The sequence below is a fragment of the Podarcis gaigeae genome (assembly GCF_964106915.1).
Source record: "Podarcis gaigeae genome assembly, chromosome: 10".
Taxonomy (NCBI): Eukaryota; Metazoa; Chordata; class Lepidosauria; order Squamata; family Lacertidae; genus Podarcis; species Podarcis gaigeae.
The window spans coordinates 73,697,313-73,720,845 of record NC_139686.1 but is presented as its reverse complement, the minus strand read 5'-3'; the positions used below and the strand labels follow the sequence as shown (position 1 = coordinate 73,720,845).

General features: G+C 43.3%; 1 protein-coding gene and 1 long non-coding RNA gene across 3 annotated transcripts in view; one reads left to right on the top strand and one right to left on the bottom strand.

Annotated features, from left to right (window-relative positions):
• The window catches only part of FRMD4A (FERM domain containing 4A), a 418,655-nt gene that overhangs the window by 364,738 nt on the left and 30,384 nt on the right, over positions 1-23,533 (bottom strand). The window lies entirely within an intron of this gene.
• On the top strand, positions 299-10,617 carry LOC310826603. The gene is made up of 3 exons (XR_014555881.1): positions 299-532; positions 2,625-2,758; positions 9,487-10,617. It is a non-coding gene; the product is annotated as an uncharacterized lncRNA (long non-coding RNA).

The following is a 23,533-nucleotide window of genomic DNA, read 5'->3' as shown; positions in this document are numbered from 1 at the left end:
GAAGCTGGGGGAATCCAGTCCGTTGGGTGGGGTATTATTATTATTGGCTTTAGACTTTCAACCACTTTTAGTTATGCAACAGAGCAGCACACCAGCAGTTGTCTCAATGGCATATTAGCAGTCCCCACACAAGCCTGGGAAATTACTGAGATACCCTGCGGTCCTGAAGAAGTGCTGCACTGACTGGCTCATCCAGGATCAAAATTCATGATGAAAGCGTCCCATTTCCCTCCCCTCCCTTTTCTTCTATTGACTCCTTCCATCTTCTTCTTTTCTAGGGCTACAAAGTACATAAAAAGCAGCTTCAGTGCAGACCAAGAGAAAGAGGAAGCAGCTGTAGAGCTAGATGGTTCAGGATCTAACCTTCTGTGTAAACAGAGACAAACATTTGTACTACACAAAGATGATTGCTGTTCCCATCTGCTTCATGCAGCAAATTGGATAAAACACCCAAGAAGAAATTTTGCTATCCCCAAATCAGAATGGACTTTACAGTGGTTTGTTGCGAGCCATCCCGAAGTCCCAAAGGAAGGTATTACCATATATAAGGTGGTCCCGTCCGTATTAATGCAGGACCAGTGCAGAGAAGCCCCAGACATGAGGTGGTGGTCACTTAACTGCCCGGCTCCTTCCCCATCACTACGTGCTCCACACACACACCAGGTGTAAGGCGACAGAGCTTTATACACCACTGCAAGCACACAATTGATGTACGAGTGGGAGCCTCTTTTAGCAGTCCAGGGTGAGTCTGGGCCCTGCTATATTTTACGCTGCTAAATAATGCAGCTATCATAGGCTAAAGAAACTGGTTATTTTGGTGTTTTTCAGATTCCAGTGTCAAGGACGCTACTGTTACCGTTGTTGATATCTATTTCAAATTAAATGCAATTCCTCTAGTTATAGCTTTGGTGAGACACGGCTATTATGTTCTCAGTTAGATTCCTAACATGCTGGCCACTAGGCTCCCTGAAAGAAGGGGACATCTGATCCAAGGTGACTTTTCTTCTGCCTTGTAACTGACAGTAAGCAATTTCTGATGACTTACCTACAGTGCAGCTCGGCATGTATTACAGGTCATAAAACTGAAGCTGAAAAAAAACATTTCCTGAAAATTCTACGATGTGTTTCCCTGAAACACAACAGTTTCAAAATGGCCTTTAAAAGATTCTACCTTTCTGTGCCCTCTTTTGTATCTTTTCAATAATGACGACTCTCAAAACACCATAAGCATCTCTGAATTGGATCTTTGAGATGCTGCAAAGACAGGAAGAGAACTCTCTAGCCACAGGATAAAAGAAAAGTAGTTTTGGTTCACATTTGATGTACACATAGTCTACGTTTTCACCCTTCAAGATGTCAAGCAACCAAACAAATACTTTGAACAATACATATTAACAATGCTAATTAAATCCCAAAGGTATTGCGGTTGATTTTAGCAATGTTATAGAATCGTAGAATTGTAGAGTTGGAAGGGATGCTAAGCGTCATCGAGTCCAACCCCCTGCAATGCAGGAATCTCAGCTCAAGCATCCCTGACAGATGGCCATCCAACCTCTGCTTAAAAACCTCCAAGGAAGAAGAGTCAACAACCTCCTGTGAGAGACCGTTCCACTGTCAAACAGCTCTAACTGTCAAAAAGTTTTTAGTTGGAATCTCCCTTCTTATAACTTGAAGCCATTGGTTCGAGTCCTACCCTCCCTTGATCTGGACACTAGACTTCTGTTGATGCAGCCTAGAATAGTGTTAGCATTTGTTTTCTTTTTTTGAAATCTCAAAATGCTTAACTTTGGCTTAAGCCTGTATGAAAAGCCCTGCTGGATGAGGCCAAAGGTCCATCATCTGGTGTAGCATCCTGTTCTCACCACGGCCAGCCAAATGCCTTGGGGACACGCATGAGCAAGACGGGAGCACAAAGCCCTCTCCCAAACAGCCACTTCATTGTGCCCAAAGCTCCTGAAACTTTGTACAGCTTCTCTCTTCTACTTTACACTTGTTTAAATTTTAAGGACATTGACTGGTTGAATTTTGGAGTATTTTTTCTGTTGGTGATTATTGAAGGTTTAAAAGCTGTGGGCTGCATCCAGTGTTAGTCATATTCAGAGTAGAGCTATTGAAATTAATAGACATAACTAACTTAGGTCCATTAATTTCAGTGGGTCTACTCTGAGTTGGAGGCATCCCTGCATTCCTGGCTGGAATGAGCATCCTACTGTACAATTTCCAAGAAATGGTTAGTGTGCCACTGAAGAGAATCACTATTCTGATTAACATTTTTTAAATATCAGTTTAAAAATAGCAGACCCTCCAAATTAATAGAAAGCTGATATAGGAACCAGAGAGATATTTCAATTCACCCAACATGTCAGGACTGACAGTTCCCAGCAGAACAAGCGCTCATGCTTAAGAGACTTAAGAGATGGCATTTCTGTCATGTCTCTGTAGAAAAATGATCTGTGCTCCAACAGATGTGTCAGAATTTCCTTCTCCAGTAGTGATGCCTCACATTTTGCTTTTGTTTTACTATACACAACTGTTAGTGTTTGTAAATATTAACACAGGCATTTTAGGTGCTGTTTCTCCAGGCAGCCTAGTAAATCCTAATTGTGGTTCAACTTGGTGTAGAGGGAAGCTGCAGAGTGAATCAGATCCTGCAGCTAATACATAAGAAGAAGCTGTGCCCACAGCACTTCCTCCGACTGCATTGGCACAGTCCAGGCACACTCGTGTTTGGACACCAGGACAGACCCAGCTGCATCTGGTGAGTTCTCTTTCGCTGCTGTAAACAGAGGGGGGAGGAGAATAATTCTCTTACTGGGTAACTCATTTCCATATTAGTTTTTCAAAATTAACCATCTGTGCAGGTATACATCCTGCATCATTTCAATGCGAATTTTTGTGGTTTAATAATCCCAATTCATAAGTGCACCAAAGTCCTATTTGGGCACTCAAGATGCATCTTGATAAGTACCTGCGGCAGGGCAGTGGGCGGCACCTGTTGGTTTGGAAGGGGCTCCTGCATCCTGAACGGGGCCCCATCTAATGCTGCCCACATGCTGGGGAGAATGTCTGCGGGGAAACAGCCTACCAAATGCAAACTCATGCAGACTGCCGCAAAGAGTTGACAGTCACCTGCCTGACATGATTATGATCACCTGTGTTGAATGCTCAAATTGGGAAGGGCCAGAAGAAATTGTTTATGTATGTGACCGCAGCTACCCGAATATTGTTATGCACATATTATAATTCTACAATCTGCCTACTATGCATCCTACCCTTCCAAAGAGTTATGCATGTTATGAGGGGCGAGGGTTGATGGTAAAGTCCTATTCACAAATGTCAAGAAACCAAATTGTACTTCCTCCCTGAGTATTAATGCCCTGACCACCCTACCATGTTGCATTAAAACTCTGCAAGGGCAGCATTCCAAACTCCGTATATCTACCCTGTCACTGGAAACATTTCAGCATTTTGTAGATTTCCTGCAGTCTCTCTCAAAAAAAATTTGAACATTTTTTGCACTAGTCCACTTGTGTTCTCAGAATATTTGAAACCAGCTGCGACAAACCATCTTCATTCCCATCTCAACTCTTTAACATGCATACTCATAAAGGACCATTTGTGCAACCCTAAAGCTGCATAGCCATCATGTAGTGCAAAAGGAGTAGAAAAACTAGCAATCCTTTACTTAAAGGATTGGTAATATCGCATCCACTGAAGTGCTGCTGGATCCTGCTAAAATTCCCACTTTTATGCAGAACCCTGCTACTCAAAGTATGTCCAATCTCTTGCTTGGAAACAGCAGATAAAAGAACCAAGGCATTGTGGGTGCCAGGTATTGTGTTTAAGGGAAAATAAATAATCCCATGTAGCTAGATGACATAGACCAAAACTTGTTCAGGGGAGGGGGATGTTGGCAACTAGAAATTCTATAATTGCTTGGCCTTGTCTAAATATGCTAGTTTGTTTCAAACATACAAAACGGTGTTTCTCTTCTAGATGAATGTCTATTTGAGATTACTATGCTTTGTGCATCATCCATCCCTGACAAGGTCACCTGCTATATTAAAATGTCATCCCAGCGTCTGGCTCAGGCCCATCATCATTACTAATCATTGCCATTTTCACATCCTTAGATGGATCTGCTTTGTTGGAGACAAAATTGCTTTTGCATTCCTGCCTTTCTCTGACTCTTTTTACTGGATTAATTTCTCGTCTTATCCCTAGAGTTGCCCTCACAATTGGCGTCTCCATAGAAAGCAGTCACTCGATCCAGAGTCCTAATGGCACAGCAAGAGATGGCTGCTGTGAACAGCTGTAAAACCTTTCGCTCAGAGGCCGCCTTGCAAACAAAATCCCCCCCCCCCCCCACTGAGCCCCTTCATAGTGATCTACTTTGCTCATGAAGGGTTGGCCAGTTGAAAATTGTCTCTGAGGTTTCGCCCCCACGGCATCTTCCCTGGAAGAAGCTAAAAGATTTGAAAGGCATAATAAAATGCCATTCACTGAAGCAGTTTCTGTCCTCCGTGTGTCACAGAATTAAGACCTGCAAGCACACTTGTGTGTTAGTCACTTAAATAAGTTTCAAGGCTTTTGTCTCTGGACTGGCATTTAGGGTTCGGGATTCAACCAGAAGGTATTTGGAGCAAATGTGGAAACGTCAAAATGGCAGGCAGCTTGCAGTTACTTGCTGCCCATATTAACTGGATGGTAATCCCATCTCTATGAATGCTGCATTTCCCAAGTGTTGTTTTTTTTAAATGAGAGTCTCTTGTCATCTCCCTCAGCAGCATGATGCAATCTGCCAATCATCTCCCACAAATCCAGTATGGACCCCTGAAATGTTCAGCCTTAGCTGCTGGGGAAAGAAGGCCCTTCTTGCCTCAGGATTCTCAGGGCCTTCTCTGAAATGCTGTGCTCTTCCCTTCACCATTTGCACTCCCAGAATGGAGGTGCAAGGAAGAGAGACATGTCTTTCTAAGGAGTCAGGGCTTTCTCTCTCTCTCCTTGAATGCCTTTTTTCTATCATTTTTCAACATCCAAATTACATTTGCATGTTATTTTTTTAAAAACTATGTGCATTAGAAAGACTGCCAGACTTAATTGGGGTTGAAGAATAAAGATGAAAAGATTGTGTGACATTCTGAGCAGCTGGAATTGGCAGTGAGAAAAAGCAGAGGAAATGAGATTGGTGGAAGGGACTGTTTATAGCACAAGACGGTCCATCTGCTTGGAGGGGTGAAAATAAAACAACTGAACCTAAAGAGACTTTGAGGTGTGAACTAACTGCCTGCTTGCAAGCAGCAGAAGCAAGAGACTACTGCATTCACTAGGAATAGGATGTTAGCTCTTCTGCACGCAATACAGCTGAAATTCTTGTTGGATCTTAGTAATGTACTCAGCTACACTAGTTAAGAAACAGCTATTGGAATGAACTATAAACATGCAACACCAGATGGCGCCAGAGAGCAGGACATTTTAAAACACAATTTCCCATAGAGATCTTTTCTTTTGTTAAAACAATCTAGTTTCTGACTTATTCATAGCATTTTTTCCCCTGTGTTTGGACTCCTCACCAAATCATTTACTCCACTGACTAGCTGAGCAGATAGGCCCTATAAGTGGCTTTGAACAAGTCATTCAAAACACCCATTCAAAACACTTAGCTGTTGTCTTTCTAGTGGGTCTCATCTAAATCAGAGATAATTTTGTATCTTTGGCCACCTAGAGGATGTGAGAAACACACGTAGCTCGGATAACATATTTTTAAATCCTAGAGGCCCTACCACATTTCAATCACGGTGCAATAAAAACATTTTTTAAAAGTTTTGCTAAGAAGAAAAACAAAACAACAGAGGAACAAAACCAGAGGAAGTGGGTAGTGGAGGCAGAAGTAAATCAGGAAAGAACAAGCCCACATACTGAAGCTTAAGACTGAAGCTTCACCTGCAAAGCGGGGGCCACTGAATTAGGTTGTGACGTGGGTTGCATGGCTTAAAAGCTGCCACAATCAAGTGCCACTTGACAAGCAGCAAGATAGCTTGTTGCTCCGTGAAATTTAAAAAGAATTCACTGCTAACTGTTCCCGGATGGCAAAGGATTAAGGCCCATCTACCCCTGGAGGGGATCTTTTTGAGAGTGTGACTTACCTACTCTCCAAACTGAGGACTTTATATTAGTTGAACACATGGGCTCTGCAGCCACAAAGTTATTATTGGAAAGGTGCTGCTGACTTCATTGCAGAGCCTGAGTTGAGAGCTATCAGTCGCACCCACCCACCAAGCCCTAGACTACCCTCCAGAAAACAAAGCCACCCTCGGAAATGCAGACACTGACCAGGCTGGCTCTAGATGGGGAACTTGTTGAACCCAAGCTCCCAACAAGGCAACATGTTGACTGGTCAGAGATGATGAGAGTTAGAGACCAGCCACATCTGAAGGGCTGCAGGTTCATCCATCTCTGCCCCAGAGAATAGGGAATGCTCCAAGGAACAAGAATGGTGGGGAGGAGGAACAGGAAGGAGGAAAGGTGTAGGACAAGCCCTCTCCATGATTATGCAGCCTACACGCTTGCACCAGGAATCCAGGCGCATCCTTTCCTACAGCTTGCTGAGATGCCCTTGGTATTGTCAAACCTCAAACACAGCGTACTGTATGTTATGGACAATGCACACGGCTGGCTCAAGCAACTTGGGGGCCTGGGGCAGAAAACTGAAAGAGAACCTCTGCCACCAAGAATCTCACACTAACTGAGATGTGATCCACTGCTCCACTGAATGGGTCAGATGACCCATTTATTAAGCATTCATCCTGATTTGCTAGCGCAAAGGTTACATGCAGGTTAGATTATATCCAATTTTTAGGTTAGGTTATATCCAATTTTTACTGAGCATTTGTTCTAATTTGTTTACAGGGCAGTTCTACATCAATGCACAATCTTCCTGATTTGCTTGTGGGGTCTTTATTTGGCTTTCCCTTAGTCACTCGTTCATTCCCACACACTTTTCAATGCATTTCCACATCACTTTCCAAACCGCAAAACCCCCAATTCTTTTTTTGTAATGGATTTGTTGAGCTAATGCAACAGAGTCTTTAATTGCACAAACTGAAAGTTCCTGTAGAAGTCGGAATCCCTCACACAAAATTGTGACAGCCTGGACAAACCCTTAAGCCCTTTCAAAACTCTGACACCTTTCAGTGGGGCACATGCAGAAGTGGTTCATGGTCAACAGCAGAGTTGACCATGACAATGAGATTCATCCTCCCCATGACTTTTTCTAAGTATCTTCTTTTCAGAGCCTTTTTTTGGGGGGAGGGGGGTCAGAGATTCACTGTTTTATCTTTCCTTCAGTCTGACAAAACCCAAGCAACTATGATCACATGTGTTGCCATGGCAAGTGTTCATCCAATATCAGAGCTAACAGTCATGTAAAATCCGCATAATTGGCCCATTTTTGAAAATAACTCAATGCTTTCATGCTAATCCTTGAATATGCATGAGAGGCACAGATGGAAGTGTCCTCCTTTCAGCTGGCTGGATTTTCATTTAAGCCAACCAACAACAAAAAGAAGAGCTTTCAATGGGTTTCCGAGAGCATTTTTGCACACACCCTCCCACACACGGATTGCTTTTTCCTTGGAATTGCAAAATTTCACAGATGAGGACTGAAGCACTTATTTTTTAGGTTTCTCAAACACATTCCATGCCAAATCAGGGCTAGGACTTTGCACAGTGCCATAGATAAGTAAAGATTCTCTTCCTCTTTTTCTGCTTGAGACATCTAGCTATCATTTTTGTGGGTGAGAATTTACCTTCCACCTGTTTTAGTAAGTACAGCCTTAAACAAAAAAGGAAAAGAAAAGAAAAGAAAAGAAAAGAAAAGAAAAGAAAAGAAAAGAAAAGAAAAGAAAAGAAGAGTGATTCATATTTCAGGCCTAAACCATACACATATAAAATGTGCCTTCTATTGGTAAACTTCGGCACTCCTCATTGTATTGGATCTGCTAAGGGAGGAAAGAGTTGATTTATACTGTACATTCCCTCAAACACACTGATGGGATTCTTCCTCAGCTTGAATAAGCACTCAACTTCAAAGACTTACTGGATTGCAATATCCTGTGTTCTCTTTAAATGGCTGGGGAGGCAGGAAGAAAACTACATTCACCCCTTTCTCTGGACAGGAGTTGCAGCCACACCAACAGCTGAACTCACCTGAGCAGGTATAGGGCAATCATAATTAAGTGTGCAATTCAGGCTTCTTCAGCCTGGTGCCCTCCAGATATTGTTGGACACCCCCAGCCTCCCCCCCATGTCCACCCCTGGTTGGGGCCAGGGAGAGTTGGAGCCCAGCAACATCTGGAGGGACACCAAATTAGGGAAGGCTGATGCAATTAGGCTCAGAAAACCAGAACTATGGACTCAGAAAATAACCTTGCTTATTTCAGGTCCAATTGCAAGCAAAACTGGATCCTGCCACACACCCCAATGTTACTGAGACTGCAATAGGCACTAATCCTTCCCTCCAAAACACTCAACCTGTTTACTTTGCGGTGGCAGTAGGAAGAGGGTCTCTATTTTTCCTTGTCTTCTCACAAACCCTGCCATGCCTGGCATGGGTGTTACTAGGAGAGGGAGGGACTGATGTCTCTGAGTCACAGATGAACTTGTGGAGAGTAACCCAGCCTCTTATTTGGAGGCAAATATTTAAGAGTCACCAAAATCTGTACTCCCAAACAGGGAATTATGATGCAGTTTGGCAACTGTGTAGGGAGACGATCTCTAGCTATGGTTTATCTGTCAGCAGAAACCGATCCCTTTCAGAGGACCATCCCTCATACTGAAATCCACATCGGGGGCCCTAAACTGCAGTTTGAGAATGTCAATGCTGCTTCCAAACCTTGAGCTCTGTTTAAATAAAATCAAGGCATAATCTTACATGCATAACCATCAGGGAAGTCTCCCTATATCCTTTCTTAACCATTCCTATCATTTTCCTATCCTGAATTCTAGTCACATAACAGGCACAATAAATAACATGCCGTAATATTGCCCTTTGCCTCTCATGTGATAAATATTCCCACTATGTTTACCCGTTGGTGTTTAGTGAAGGATGTGCATCTGCAGGAATCTGTGACTCCACTCTATTCCAGATTGTGCTTTTAACTGCACAATTCCTTTCTTTAATTGTAGAGGAAAGAGTGGAAAGGGATTGACTTCTGGAAGACTAACAAAGGCACTTCTGTCTGCCCCCCCCCCCACCCATGGGGAACTGTCCCTCTTGTTTATTTTTATTGACCCAGTCTGTCTTTCCCATTTGATTTGCAATGCCTCCCTCGGCTGCGGTTACCTTGATGGTTCACAGTTTACTGGTTTGCTTTCAAGACTTGCTACGCTAAAAATGCAATTCCATCTGTGATGCCCTGCTTTGTTTTCTCCCCATTCTTCCACTTGAATTGTTTACTAATCCTTGGCCAATGTCTTTTCTCCAAGGTGTCTATATACTTCAGAGACAAGATCTTGCTGCCCAGACGACCAGAGAGCTCAAAGAACCTTCCCTGTCGTACATACAGCCCTTCTCTCATGTGGAACTTCACTTCCTGGGTCACCAGCAAGCATCACAAGACAGTGCTCTTTTACAGAATTGAAAGTAGTTTCACGGGGACATCGTGCTAACCCTCATTCCCCACCCCCCACAAACATCCCACTATCTACTGTGATCAAACAGGTTTTTTATCTTCTGTAATGCAAACACTCCCTTGTCCTGACATGCTGTCTTGCCATTAGAGACAGGGTGGAGATCGCTGGTGACGCTTTCACTAACACAACGGTACTGCTACATTACAAATAGTATCCCAACCAGCACACATAAGAATATGATCGCAGCCACGCTTAAAACTTTACATATTGCAGTCCTCTTTTCTGCCTCGCATGTGGATCATCACACTTTCTGATTTGTTGATTTTACATTTATATCCCATTTATTTTCCATCATGGAACCCAAGGTGCATGTGTGCATGTGGTTTCCAGGAAGTCACTGTTTCAGGCAGCAACCAGACCTGGACCAGCTTAGCTTCAGCAAGATGGTGGCCTCATCCTCTGGTGCCTGCAGATCACCCCCTGGGTATGCTATAGGCATGACATTAGAACCAGGTTAAAAGGCTTCTGAATGAAACATTCACTCTGATGAGTGTTGCATATATGCAATGGATACCTATATGCAATGGGTGAAGAGAATTGGGTGGGGAGAGGGGATAAATATATGTGCTGCAAGACATCAACTGGTTTGTCAGATACTATTATGCAGGACTGAAAATGAGGCAGCAAAAGGAGTAGAGTTCAATGCACTATTTGCCCTGGAAAAATCCTCCATGGACAGCAATTTAAGCACCACAGCTGCAACTAATGTTGTGCTATAATGCTGGATATCTCATAGTTTGTGCAACTCACTTACGCTGCATGACATTATTTGCATGAAATAGCACACCATAGTAATTACAATTTAGCAGTCAAATTAGAAAGATTTTGATTATAATGACTTTGCATGACACAGTACCCAGCATGAAACATCAGACAAGCATTTTCATTAAGGGTATGCAAATACCACCATGGGAGAGGAATGAGCTTTAGTGCTTTGCTATTATTATTGATTTACAAAAATAGAACTTTGGTTGATAAATATAGCAAGAAACTAATTATGTATTGGTTCTATTTGGCATAATAGCACCATGTTCCAGCATTTAGAGGGGCACAATCTACATTTAGAAGAGGCCAGTCTTGTAAAAAGTTTTCCTCGAAAATGCTGGGACTGCACCAGTAGAAGACATAATTATCTGTTTCTAATTCTATCATAGCTTCATATTGTACAATCCAGCCCATGGCATTTGCAGCTTTGATCCTCTGAAGTCAATTAAACGAGACCTAATGCTGTAGCCATTACACGACCCAACTTTTTTTGCCAGGATGGTTGCATCTTCTTCCAAAGTTTGCTCACATGCTGGCATTAGACACCCACATATGCAGATTGCTTTAATAGCATCATTAGCAAAAATGCTAACAATGTACCTCATAGGTGCCAACCAACCTAAGAAAGGAATTATTGAAACAAGTCAATGGGAAATAAGCTTGTAAGTATATGGCAGAAAGTGATCTTAGCTGTCAAATGTCTTTCTCATGCTGGAGTTGAGTACCATATTTTTCCATGTATATGATGCCCCCATGTATAAGACGGCCCCTATTTTTTTAAACCCAAAATTAAGAAATTACCCATATTTTTCGCTCTATAAGACGCACCAGACCATAAGACGCACCTAGTTTTTGGAGGAGGAAAACAAGAAAAAAAATATTCTGAATCTCAGAAGCCAGAACAGCAAGAGGGATCGCTGTGCAGTGAAAGCAGCTATCACTCTTGCTGTTCTGGCTTCTGGAGTAGCTGTGCAGCCTGCATTCGCTCCATAAGACGCACACACATTTCCCCTTACTTTTTAGGAGGGAAAAAGTGAGTCTTATAGAGCAAAAAATACAGTAAGTTGTTTAGCTTTTGTTGGTGGGGTGGGGTCACTTCCACCAATTGCTCACCCGCCTGCCCGTCACTGCCAATCGCTTGCCACAGCCACTGCCGATTGCACACCTTGCCGCAGCTGCCAATTGTCTGCCCGCTCACCGCCACCAACAGCCTACCCGCCCACTTGCTGCAGCCACCAATCGCCAGTAGGCCTTGCCGCAGCCACTAATCACCCACCCAATCACCACTGCCAATCTCCCGCTTGCTGCTGCCATTAATCACACGTCCCCCCCTCTGCATTCACTACACCTGTCTTATACACCGAAAGATACGGTACTAGAGCATAAGCAAATAACTTTTGCTTCCCCATAGAGGAGTTTAACAGAACATACACAACTATTGGATAGCTGGGGCATTTCAACTTCCAGGGAGGCCAGAAATCCATTTCAGAAAGAAGCATCATCCCAACCTCATTAACCCCACAGTCAGAACAAGTTTATGTATGCCTGGCTTCTAAAGGGTTTATTATATTTCCAAAATACACAATTGTTTGTGGTAGCAACATCAAATTGTGATCTGTGTCTGGGAGGAACAAAGACAACTGGTGCAGTAGGGTCACTACTTACTTATTTATTAATAAATAAAAAAATTGTCCAGTAGCACCTTAGAGACCAACTAATTTTGTTCTGGGTATAAGCTTTCGAGTGCATGCACACTTCTTCAGATACTAATAAATATTTACCGTATTTTTCCCTCTATAACACGCAGATTTTTTCTCCTAAAAAGGAAGGGGAAATGTCTGTGCGTGTTATTGAGCGAATGTGTGGTCCCTGGAGCCAAATGGCGCGAGTGGAGGCAAAAAAAAGCAGGCAAAAATCAAATTGCGCGTCTCGGAGAAGGGAAACCTGAAAAGAGGAAGCAGCTGCTTTCCGGCATTCTGCCTCAGGGTCTTACTGCCCACCCTCCTCTGTTTCCTTGCTGTGTTTCCTCAAACGGAACAAAGAGCAGGGAAAGCCCCTCCCCTCCAGGCAAGCAGAGGGGAAAGCAGAGTGTCATCTCTGTGCTCCGGTGCTGCTGAAAACATGCAGGAGGGAGAGAGAGAGCTGGCTGGCTTGGGTGGGTAGGTGAGGGAAAACTTTTGCCTTCCTTTCCTCCCTCCCGTTATACCCCTCTCCTGCATTCTTAGCCAGCTGCTTCTCTGCACACCCCTCTCCTGCTCCTTGTCCCTTCTGTGTTTTTCCTTCCCTCCCCACTTAAAATGTGATTAAAAAGCATGGATCCACATGGATCCTCAGGATCTTTGCATTGGGTCACCCCAAATTCACCATCAGATCACATAGCATGTCCATGGCTACAGCCTGCCCCCCAAAAATCACACACCCACTGTTGCCTGGGGCTGCAATGGTGCAAAAACGTGGTTACAAAGCATGGATCCACAGGGATTCTCAGGATTTTTGCATTGGGTCACCCCAAATTCAACATCAGATCACATGTCTGTGGCCACAGCATGAAGCACAAAAATGATACATCCACTGTTTCATTCAGAATGTTTTTCCCTTGTTTTCCTCCTCTAAAAACGATGTGCGTGTTATGGTCAGGTGCGTGTTATAGAGCGAAAAATACGGTATTTATTAGTTAACCTTGTATCCCTAATAGTATTCAAGGTCACAGTGAACACACTTTGTCATATGACATGGCTCTTCAGCACCCCAGCTGCAATGTGCTGTGAGAGGTGCCTTCTAATTTCTCAGGAAGACATTCAACCAGAGAAGAAGAAGAAACTCAAATTCCAAAATACACATTAGTCCAATATCTTTGTTAGGCCAAACAAAATGCTATAAAATAGTGTGCAAGCTTTCAAGTTCTCCAGAGCTCTTCATCAGGCTAGATGGTCAACAAAAGGTAAAGGTAAAGGACCCCTGGACGGGTAAGTCCAGTCAAAGGTGGCTATGGGGTTACGGGACTCATCTCACTTTCAGGCCAAGCTGGCATTTGTCCACAAACACTTTTCTGGGTCATTTGGCCAGCAAGACTAAACCACTTGTGGTGCAACGGGAAGCCAGAGCACACGGAAATGCCATTTACCTTCCCACCGCAGCCATATCTATATATCTATTCACACTGGTATGCTTTCGAACTGCTAGGTTGGCAGGAGGGTCAACAAAACAAGTGGGGGGGGGTACAGAGGGAAATAAAGGAGTTTAATAGAATTTATTTTGTTAAAAATTCAGAGCTAGGCCAGAAAACTGACCAATACACAGTGAGCCATCTCTTGGCATCCCAGATTTTAAGCCTCCCATTTTGCTTAAACTTGCATAAAGCCCCCTCAGCTCTTCATAATACATGAGGTCTTATTCCAATATTTCAGACATACAGTTGTTATATAATTAGTTGTGATATAAGTAGTAGGGGCAAAACTTACTTACAAAGAGAACTAGTGAAACAGAAAGTTCAGAGCTTACCTCTGCCAAGAACTCACTAGTTGGCCTCTTTCCCGTCTCAGACGCCTCCCCGTCCCAAATGCTGGGGACTGGCCAAATGTTCAACATGCAACCCCAGACAGATGTTTCCTATGAAGTGTACATTATTATTATGTTCAGTAACTTTCATCATAAGGAGTTTGGGCTAAGTCATGGAGGGATAGGAGCAGTGAAAACTGTCCACTGAGATTTCAGACTTTAGTCCAAACATGATCCGCAGGTGTTAAAACCACAGTTGCACAACAAAAACCACTTGCAGTGTGGCAGAATCCCTGTAACCAGAAGGGGCCTGCACAACAGAGGCAGACTGGGAAATGAATTTCAATTCACTTCCATGAAGAAGCTGATCCCCATCAGGGTAAGATGAGTGGCAGAAGAGCAGAAAGGAAGGTTATGCCCTGAGACCCAACTTCAAATTGCTCATCATGAACAATAAAGTATTGCATCACGGACAGCCAGTCCCCCCGCTCAGGCTCTCCTTTATGTGAGACACAGAAGGTGTGGAGTCTCCTGGATGTTATATTATACAGTACATGTTCAGTATCTCCACACAAGTCCAAGAGAAAAAGAAAAAAAAAAAAAGATCCAAAAGAGAATCAATGTCCTAAGGAGAAAAATAAAATGTGACATAATGCTAATCATGTTTTTTCTTCTTCTTTTTTTGCACATATAAAGAAGCAGCTGCAGAATCATTTGAAGTGTGTGTGTTTGGGATCTTTATCACTGAAGCAGGATAATTATCAATAATCAGCTAAGCCTCACTTTTAGAAGATTTCATTATTAAATATGAGCACACTTCTGCACTTCAAAGTCAAATCTGCTCCCCAGTGGAGAAAGCACAGCTTGTTATCAAGCTTGCATGAGCCATTGTGTATTACTGTATCTTTAAAAAAAGAAGATTATAATTATCTTTGGTGTTAAAAATAGGACCCGTTCTCCCTCCTCTGAGTCCTGCAAAAAACGTTCCTTCTTTCACCCACTATTAAAGACAAGATCCTGAAAACTTTTTATGAGTGACCTAGATACAAAACAAATAAAGTAGGTAAAATCCAACATGGAAATCTTGAATACCCAGCATAAATGTATCGCTGCTGAATTCAAAATTGCTACTGATAATACTCCCAATGAGCATGGAAGCCTTGTATTCAGAGGCACTGAGCTATGTGTCCAACATCTCTTTTAATATCAGTCAGATTATAGCAATCACTGCTCTTCACCGTTCATTTCCCCATGCATGAGTTCAGTCTTAAAAGACACACAAAGCAGGATGGTGCTGAAATATAGATGGGCATACCAAAATACTCTTCTCCAAAGGTAGCAGGAAAGAGATAATAACCTATACTGAAAGTGTGCCATAAAAGCAAGATGCAGTCCAAGTTAAGTGTTTTCAGTTTCAGGTTAAGAACAGACCTCCAGGACGAATTAAGTTCTTAACTCGAAGTACCACTGTATCACACATTCAAAAGATCATGAAAACATTTATGGGTCAGTAATTCAGTATTTCCAAATCACAGGCCATTTGACAAAAGACCCTGTTTCCTACACGGGAAGGAGCATCCATGGGTCCAGGAGAATGAGGCACTTGCAGGTCTACATGAACAGTAAGTGGAAGGCAAAAGCAATGTTGGATACACAATACATATATTTTCATTTTCACTTTCACTTTTTATTTTTCTGTTGTGAGCCACCCTGGGATCTTCAGATGAAGGCCATGTACAAATTTAATAAATAATAACAACAATAATTGATTATAAAAGCTGCACACTAAAACACTTAACAGCAGGGCTCCATTCTAAGATATGAATCCCTGTGGCAGAATACCTTACATAGCGAGCGTAACATGATAGGCATTCTCATGCAAGAAAATGAATGAAAGGAATATCATGGTTTGAACTCTAGGCTCAAGTGCTCAAACGATAAAGACTTAATGCATTGATTTTCCATTGTGCAAGGTCTTAGGGGGAAAGCCTGATAATGATTGAATTAAGGCTTCACTTGAGTATCCCACAATTTATTTTGAGGCTGTGGTTTTGATGCCTAAGAGGGGGAAAGGCCTTTTCTACCATTTTAACTTGCCTTGGATATTCTACTGAAATAAATTAATAGAAATCTTGCACTCTAAAGAAACAGACTGCATAAGAGCAGACGTCTCTTGTCTCGCCTGTGCTGTGTGGGCAGAAAGAGGCAAACTCGCTTGGCTCTGGAAACGGTTTGGCAGAACAGGATTTCTTTTCATCTGGATTCTACCAAACTTCCAGAATGTTGTGGGGAATCAATTATGGATTCCAAAAGCAAAACTCCAAAACCTGATTCTTGGGTCTAATGGCTTCAGCAATGCTGTAGGAGACGATGCAGCGACACCACAGGTTGTGTCGCTGCGGGAGAAATCTGTGCATATGTGGTCTGGCCTAGATCATAACTGAAACATTCCTGAGCCTGATGGAACCCCCCTAAATTCTCTCAATTCCCTGAACAGCAGTAGCAGGCATACAAAACTGTGTTGGCATTGAATTTCACCTAAAGCACCTTTACATCTGCAGGTGAGGCAGTAGGTATGCTTTAATTTGTTGGAAGCCACCCAGAATGGCTGGGGGAACCCAGCCAGATGGGCAGCATGTTGTTGTTGTGCTGGACCTCTGAAACGGACTGGATGAGAGCCAACAGACTGAAGCACAATCTAGATAAGGCTGAGGCACTGCTAGTGGGCGGTTCATAAACCGGATGGACGCACTGTTGCCTGCTCTTGAAGAACAGGTATGCATCTTGCGGGTATTTCTGAATCCATTGCTGTCACTTGAGGTTGAGGTGGCCTCACACACAGAGTGCCTTCCACCAGCTTCGGCTGATGGCCTTAACTGGGGACTCTGGAAGAAGCTGTTCTGCTGGGAGCAGGAAATCTCTGAGGACCCTGCTGGAGCTCCAACTCGTACTCTGCGGATACATCACATGGGTTGGGGGGTGGTGAACAACCAACTGACTTCTACAAGTGACCAACTCGGGTGTTCACACATCCCTAGTTACAACAGCTCTGTCATAAATATCACCAGTGAAGTGGCTAATCTACAGCCATGTTCTGGTACCAAAGCAAGGGGGGGGTTATGTGGTTTGAATCCCCCTGCAGAGAAACTACGTGGCTTTGGGTAAAACAGGCCGTATCTGTAACTTGGGGAATTTGACAGATTTCTTTAGGAAGCTCAGCTTCTCGGAAGCTTATTACAGTATAACTGCTAGCAACATTATTTTAGAAATTTCAGTGGTGAAACTGCTCAGAACAAAGGTGAACTGATCAGGTGCTCAAAATTGAGCATCTCCTACATATAGTGGTTGAATTAACATGAACAAAATATTTCACGGTTAATTCATTTCCACAGCTGGAGTTGTCTGACCCACTTGCATGTATATTAACTGGGTTGGCAACCTCCTGGCAGTGAGTTACTAAAAAGCATAGTTTGGAACAATCTTTCAGTGCAAGTCTGCTGTCTGATAATAATTATATTTTAAACAAAAAATGAAACCACGGCTCACCTGCCATTCCCCTCATTTCCTCATGTTCCCTTATAAAATCATAGAATTGGAAGGGACCCCAGGGTCATCTAGTCCAACCCCCTGCCATGCAGGAATCTCAGCTAAAGCATCGATGACAGATGGCCATCCAACCTCTGCTTAAAAACCTCTGAGGAAGGAGAGTCCACCACCTCCTGAGGGAGACCATTCCACTGTCAAACAGCTTTTACTGTCAGAAAGCTCATCCTGATGTTTAGCTGGAATCTCCTTGCTTGGAACTTGAAACCATTGGTTAGAGTCCTAACCTCCCTGAGCATTATGTGCATTCAAATAAAAAACTGGAGCATAGAAATTTAGACCCATTGCCAGTGAAAGTCTGTTCTGGAAGCCTCTCAATGGACAGGGCAATCAGTCAGATTTAGGAGTGTTCAATCTGGAATTCAACGCCCAACACTAATAAATCAGTAAGTTAAAGCTATTTGGTGACATGCAAGAAAAAGTTGAATGAATTCCTATTTGATTTGAAGAAACAGGAAACAGGCAAAATGCCTCTATCTTCAAGAAGCTACAGAGTTCCTGTTTATAGGGTGGGTTGGGGGGTCGTCTGAAGGTACTGGAGTAACTTTTTAATTTATGCTCTTCAGCAACAAAAACAGAAAGGTCTGCTGGCTCTTTTTGCTAAAACCTCAGAAGTCCACACAACTGGCCTTTAGGAAGCAAGCACATTCAGTCTAAAAGCTGCTAAGGCTCTACAAATATCTAACAGCACACCTACTTTTCTACCAACCACCCTGTGCCTTTATGTGTGTTTGTGTTTATTGGTTGTGTTTACTGTAATTGATTTTTGTATTTAGCATAAAACAACAACAACATGTTGCTCATGCTGCCATATTTCTTAATTCTATTGTTCCAATTTCACTGTGATTTATATTACAGCCATTTCTTTTGTTTTAGTTCCTGTACTGTATAATTTGATTAATGTCTATGTATTTTCCACCCTGGGACCTAAATAAATAAGCCACTCTGGAGTTGTTGTTTTTCTTTTTTAAAAATCAGATCTGATCAAAAGGTCAATTATGTCCCTTCTGATCCTGAATGAATATTCCATTTAGACCACATGAACCAACAATATGACAGCTGAGATCCTATTGATTGGCGAAATTGGAAAGGGTAATAAAGAAGAAGGAAATTAATATTCAAGGAGTAGCAAGAGTAGGAAAAAAGGAAGAGCTATAGAAGATGGAGATGCACTTTCTCCCTTGTCCTAATTATGTTTAGCTAATCCATTCAATTAAGCATTGATAAATTATATGATGAAAAGCATAATGAATCCATTAAACTCAAAACAAGTATTGGCACAAACTCCTTTCACCCCAGGATGTGAATTATATGCTAAGTGGTGTGGCAATTTGTTCAAAAAGATAATATTAAAAAGAAGCTGTTCATTTTGTGGTCAGTTAAAACACTGATTTGTGCAGACCGGATTCTGCCCTTAATTACAGATGCAAAGCTTTAGGAAATCCCTCTGAAGTCTATGATGATGGCAGCAGAGTGTGGCCACTACAAGTGGGGCACAAATGCGCTTCGGGCATATTATGAGAAAGTTCCCAAGATTCTGTCACACTGGAGCATCACAGCAAGAAAGAAAAAACAAACCGGGTTGAGCAGGTGAAGGGGAGAGATCCTTCCCTGTCCTCCCGAGATCCCACTCAATTCCACAAATCAAAGCAAAAAAGGCTGCCATGTCAGATACAACTGAGGGGCTGAAGTTCCCCCTCACCCAGCGACCACAGAGCAAATCTAGATCAAGCACGACTGTGCCATGGGCCTCCTTTCCCTTTCTGCCTTAGAAAAGAATAGCCGCCATTCATTCATTCCAACTAAAACCACCCCATTTGGAGGCAGCCTGCTGCTGCGTGGGACAAGGCTGTCCACACGTCTCGCTTCCCTAAGAATCAATTGGAGAACAAAGTTGTTTGTTTGTTTAAAGCCTCATTTCCTGAAATCTCTGCAGGTTGTTTTTTAAATTGCATTCACATCCCACCTTTTTTTCTCCATGGAGCTCAAGGTGGCCTACTCAAAGTGGCCCCCCTCCTCATTTAATCCACGCAACAACCCTGCGAGGGAGGCTAGGCTGAGAGGCAGTTACTGGCCCAAGGTCACCCAGTGAGCTTCATGAAGGCCAGGGTGGGATTTGGGCCCAGGTCTCCCAGGTCCACGTCTGGCACTCTAACCATTGTGCCACACAGCACGCAGGCACCACAACCACTGCCACCCACCCACAAGCAGGTGGTGTGTTGGAAATGATACAAAGATTTCTGGGGTAAATATTTTTCTCTCTTGGAACAGAGGTATCTCAGGTGATGTGCAGATGTTTAAGTAGCAGTTAGATCAGGGGTCAGCAAACTTTTTCAGCAGAGGGCCAGCCCACTGTCCCTCAGACCTTGTGGGGGGCCAGACTTTAATTTTTTTTGGGGGGGATGAACAAATCCCTATGCCCCACAAATAACCCAGAGATGCATTTTAAATAAAAGCACACATTCTACTCATGTAAAAACACGCTGATTCCCGGACCGTCCATGGGCTGGATTCAGAAGGTGATTGGGCCAGATCCAGCCCCCGGGTCTTAGTTTGCCTACCCATGGGTTAGATGGCCATCTGTCAGGGATATTGTAGTTGAATTCTATACTGTAGATCTTGCACTAAGGGAAGGGACCCATTGTAACTCTAGAATTCTACACATCCATATATGAATAGTAGCTTTCCACTCCTCTTACGAATTCTAGGGCTGCAAAATAAGCTTCTCATCAGCCACCTTTCACAGCACAATCCTCTGCATCTTTACTCAGATGTAAGTCCCATTGGGTTCAACAGAGCTTAGTCCCTAGTAAGCGTACATACGATTGATGCAAATCTTCTGACTATTTTTTATTTTATTTTTTAAAGCCAGGCAGAGCCCACGGGTGTCAAACCACTGCAAGCGATTAGGGGATCAGAGCAATGCTTTGGTCGATGGAACCGCTGGGCTGAGCTGGCTCATCTTTTGACTATTTAAAGGAGTGCCATCCTAGTAAACATGGAGAAGTTTTTAAAATAAATAAAGATTTCTAGGCTGTAGGTGGCAGGTGCCATCTGAGAAGAAGCATTCCTTTCCCCCCACAAACACTCTTACCTCTCACAAACACACACAGACCAGGAAATGCCTCTTGGTAGGAACTGCTATGAGTGTGTACCTGGACTGCCATGGGCTCAGCCAGCTCTTATCTATGTTCCTATACACAAGATTAAGGGTCTAGGATATTTTGCTGGACTTATGATGTGCGCTTGTTATGGTTGTGTGTTAACCTTATGCCCACAAGAAGCTCTTGCACAAAGAAACAAAGAAAGCTTGGTTTATTATAGAAAATATGAGTGACAGAATACATAAAATGCTGCTTTAGACAGCAGAGTTACAGTCTAAATAGGTAGCAAATTACAATACATGCACACCTTGATAAAAGAGTAGAAGATTCCCTAACTCTTCTAAGAGGCCTACAGAAATGTGGGCATGAACTACAAGTAGAGAAAAGGCAGAGGGAAGAATACCTGTCCGCAAAAGGAAGCAGATTTGCGCAGAGCCCTGGGGAGACCTGGGTAAGTGCTCTCCTGTTGCAGCTAGAAGAGCTAACTAACCTTTGAATTTAAGAGATTTATACAGAGCCGTCTTTCCTATTAGGCTTACTGGCGCCTTGCACCAGGGCGCTGGCCTCTCGGGGCACCCCAGCAAGTGGGGGAGCTGCGCGGCTTTGCCGGCGGCCTCCCCTTTCCCTGCACACCCACCAGCTGTGCCCCGTCAACCATATGACTGGCGGCCGTGCAGCTTGCCTCCCAAGCCTCCGCGGGAGGAGAGCGATCCCCGCAGAGGCTTGGGAAAAGCTTGACAACAACTCTGGGAAATGGGGGGGGGGGCGCCTGAGGGATCTTTGTACCACAGTGCTGGATATGCTTAAGACGGCCCTGGATTTATATACCTTTTGCCAAGGCATGCCAGGGGAGAGTGGAGACAGCAGTGAAATGAGTGGTTTCTACAATTCCCATAGTTACTTCCGGAATTTCCTGCCTAATCCTTGCCCCACATACCTTAGTGAAAAATAGCTAAAGCTGGCCATCCTGCTTGCTTAACAAAAGGGTGAAGACTTTGGATAGTAAGACTGGCCATGTCTGTCTGTGATCTGCCTTCAAATCACCTTCCCATTGTAGGGATGCATCTCATTGAGGAGTTGAGTATCCTGTACTTAGCATCTAAATTTGCATATGTTAATACTTTAGGTCAGATCTAAAGGTAAAGGGACCCCTGACCATTAGGTCCAGTCATGGATGACTCTGGGGTTGCGGTGCTCATCTCACTTTACTGGCCAAGGGAGCCGGCATTTGTCTGCGGTCATGTGGCCAGCATGACTAAGCCGCTTCTGGCGAACTAGAGCAGCACACAGAAATGCTGCTTACCTTCCCACTGGAGCGGTACTTATTTATCTACTTGCACTTTGACGTGCTTTCGAACTGCTAGGTTGGCAGGAGCAGGGACCGAGCAACTGGAGCTCATCCCGTCACTGGGATTTGAACCGCCGACCTTCTGATCGGCAAGCCCTAGGCTCTGTGGTTTAGACCACAGTGCCATTTGTGTCCCTTAGGTCAGATGTGATATCCAAACAGATGTGGGTATGCCCAAATGCCTTTTAGCAGGGCTGGAATCTGGCTTTTTCCAGGATCACCAAAACTCATCATCAAAGGTCTCAGGTCATATTAGAGTTATGTTAATCTTATGCCATAATCTCTACAGAGATTTAAAAAATTGTAAATTCAGATTCACACACACCTCCTCCCAGAACATAAGAACTAATCAAGTGCAAATTAATGAAGGATTGATTGATTGATTGATTGATTGATTGATTAATCAATTAAGATTTGTTATGCTTAACTGGCTAGGTTTTATTTAATTTGGCAACAGACTATATTTTCCTAAAGGTTTTAACCAGAAATTTCAAAAACGGCATGGATGAATCCAAACCCATACAACTAAAACTATCTTTGCCTCCTTAATACCCTCCCATTAAATTATTTCTGTTTCCCATGTATGCATGATATTTCTATCATATACACACAATTTTATGTGCCATAAGTTTCCTTAACAAAACCAATGGTACAACTATGATAAATAGCACGGTAATTCTGCAGCAAATTTTGTTCCTTCTGCATGCTGGCAAATGTCGCTTAGCAACGGTTGTTATGAGCAACAGCAGCATCTTTCATCAAATTTGGTGGTAATAGCTTCTGCAGGCGATGACAGAGGGCTACTCTGTACCTTTGAGAATACTCAAGCCTCCCCCCCCCTTCCTCCCCTAGACAAATAATCCCTCACATTGTGCCATGTACCAGGCAGGAGAATTATTAACAGTTAACAATTTAAAGAGATTACAATTGCTGTTCTGGAGAGGGGATGTACGTTGCCCTTCCGATTGCACCAAAAAGCCACTAGCTCATTTTCTGAAACTGCACGACAGCTTGCCCTCTCCCCCAAGCCTGCTTAAAATTCAAGCCATCATCCTAAAAATGGGTTAGGAACCAATGTCACATGGTAGAAAGAAACCCCTGTTATTAACTGCCTGCTGAGATGTCTCTCTTTAATGTACTTCCAGGTCTTTAAAGCCGCACCTGCATCCGCCTAGGAGCCCATTTCTGATCCGCCTTTTGTCTCTCAGACCGGCCACTTCCTTACTGAAACATCTGCGTCTGGTGGCACAGCAGAACCTCTACAACAAACAAATGTGTCAGTTAACTCCTTTCTCCAGTGATAGCTTCTCTTTATTTTGAATTTCAATCTGCTATGCAACTTTTTTAAAAAAAGACAATTCACATTTTACACAGTCTAACCTTATTGGGGGGGGGGGCAGGGGGAGTATGTCAGCTTCAATCAACCGTGACCCTTTCATTGGAGAAAAGTACCTCAAAGCCAAGCAGTATGTGAGGGGGCAGATTCATTGGCCGATTGCCCCCACCCTGCAGGCAGGAGGTG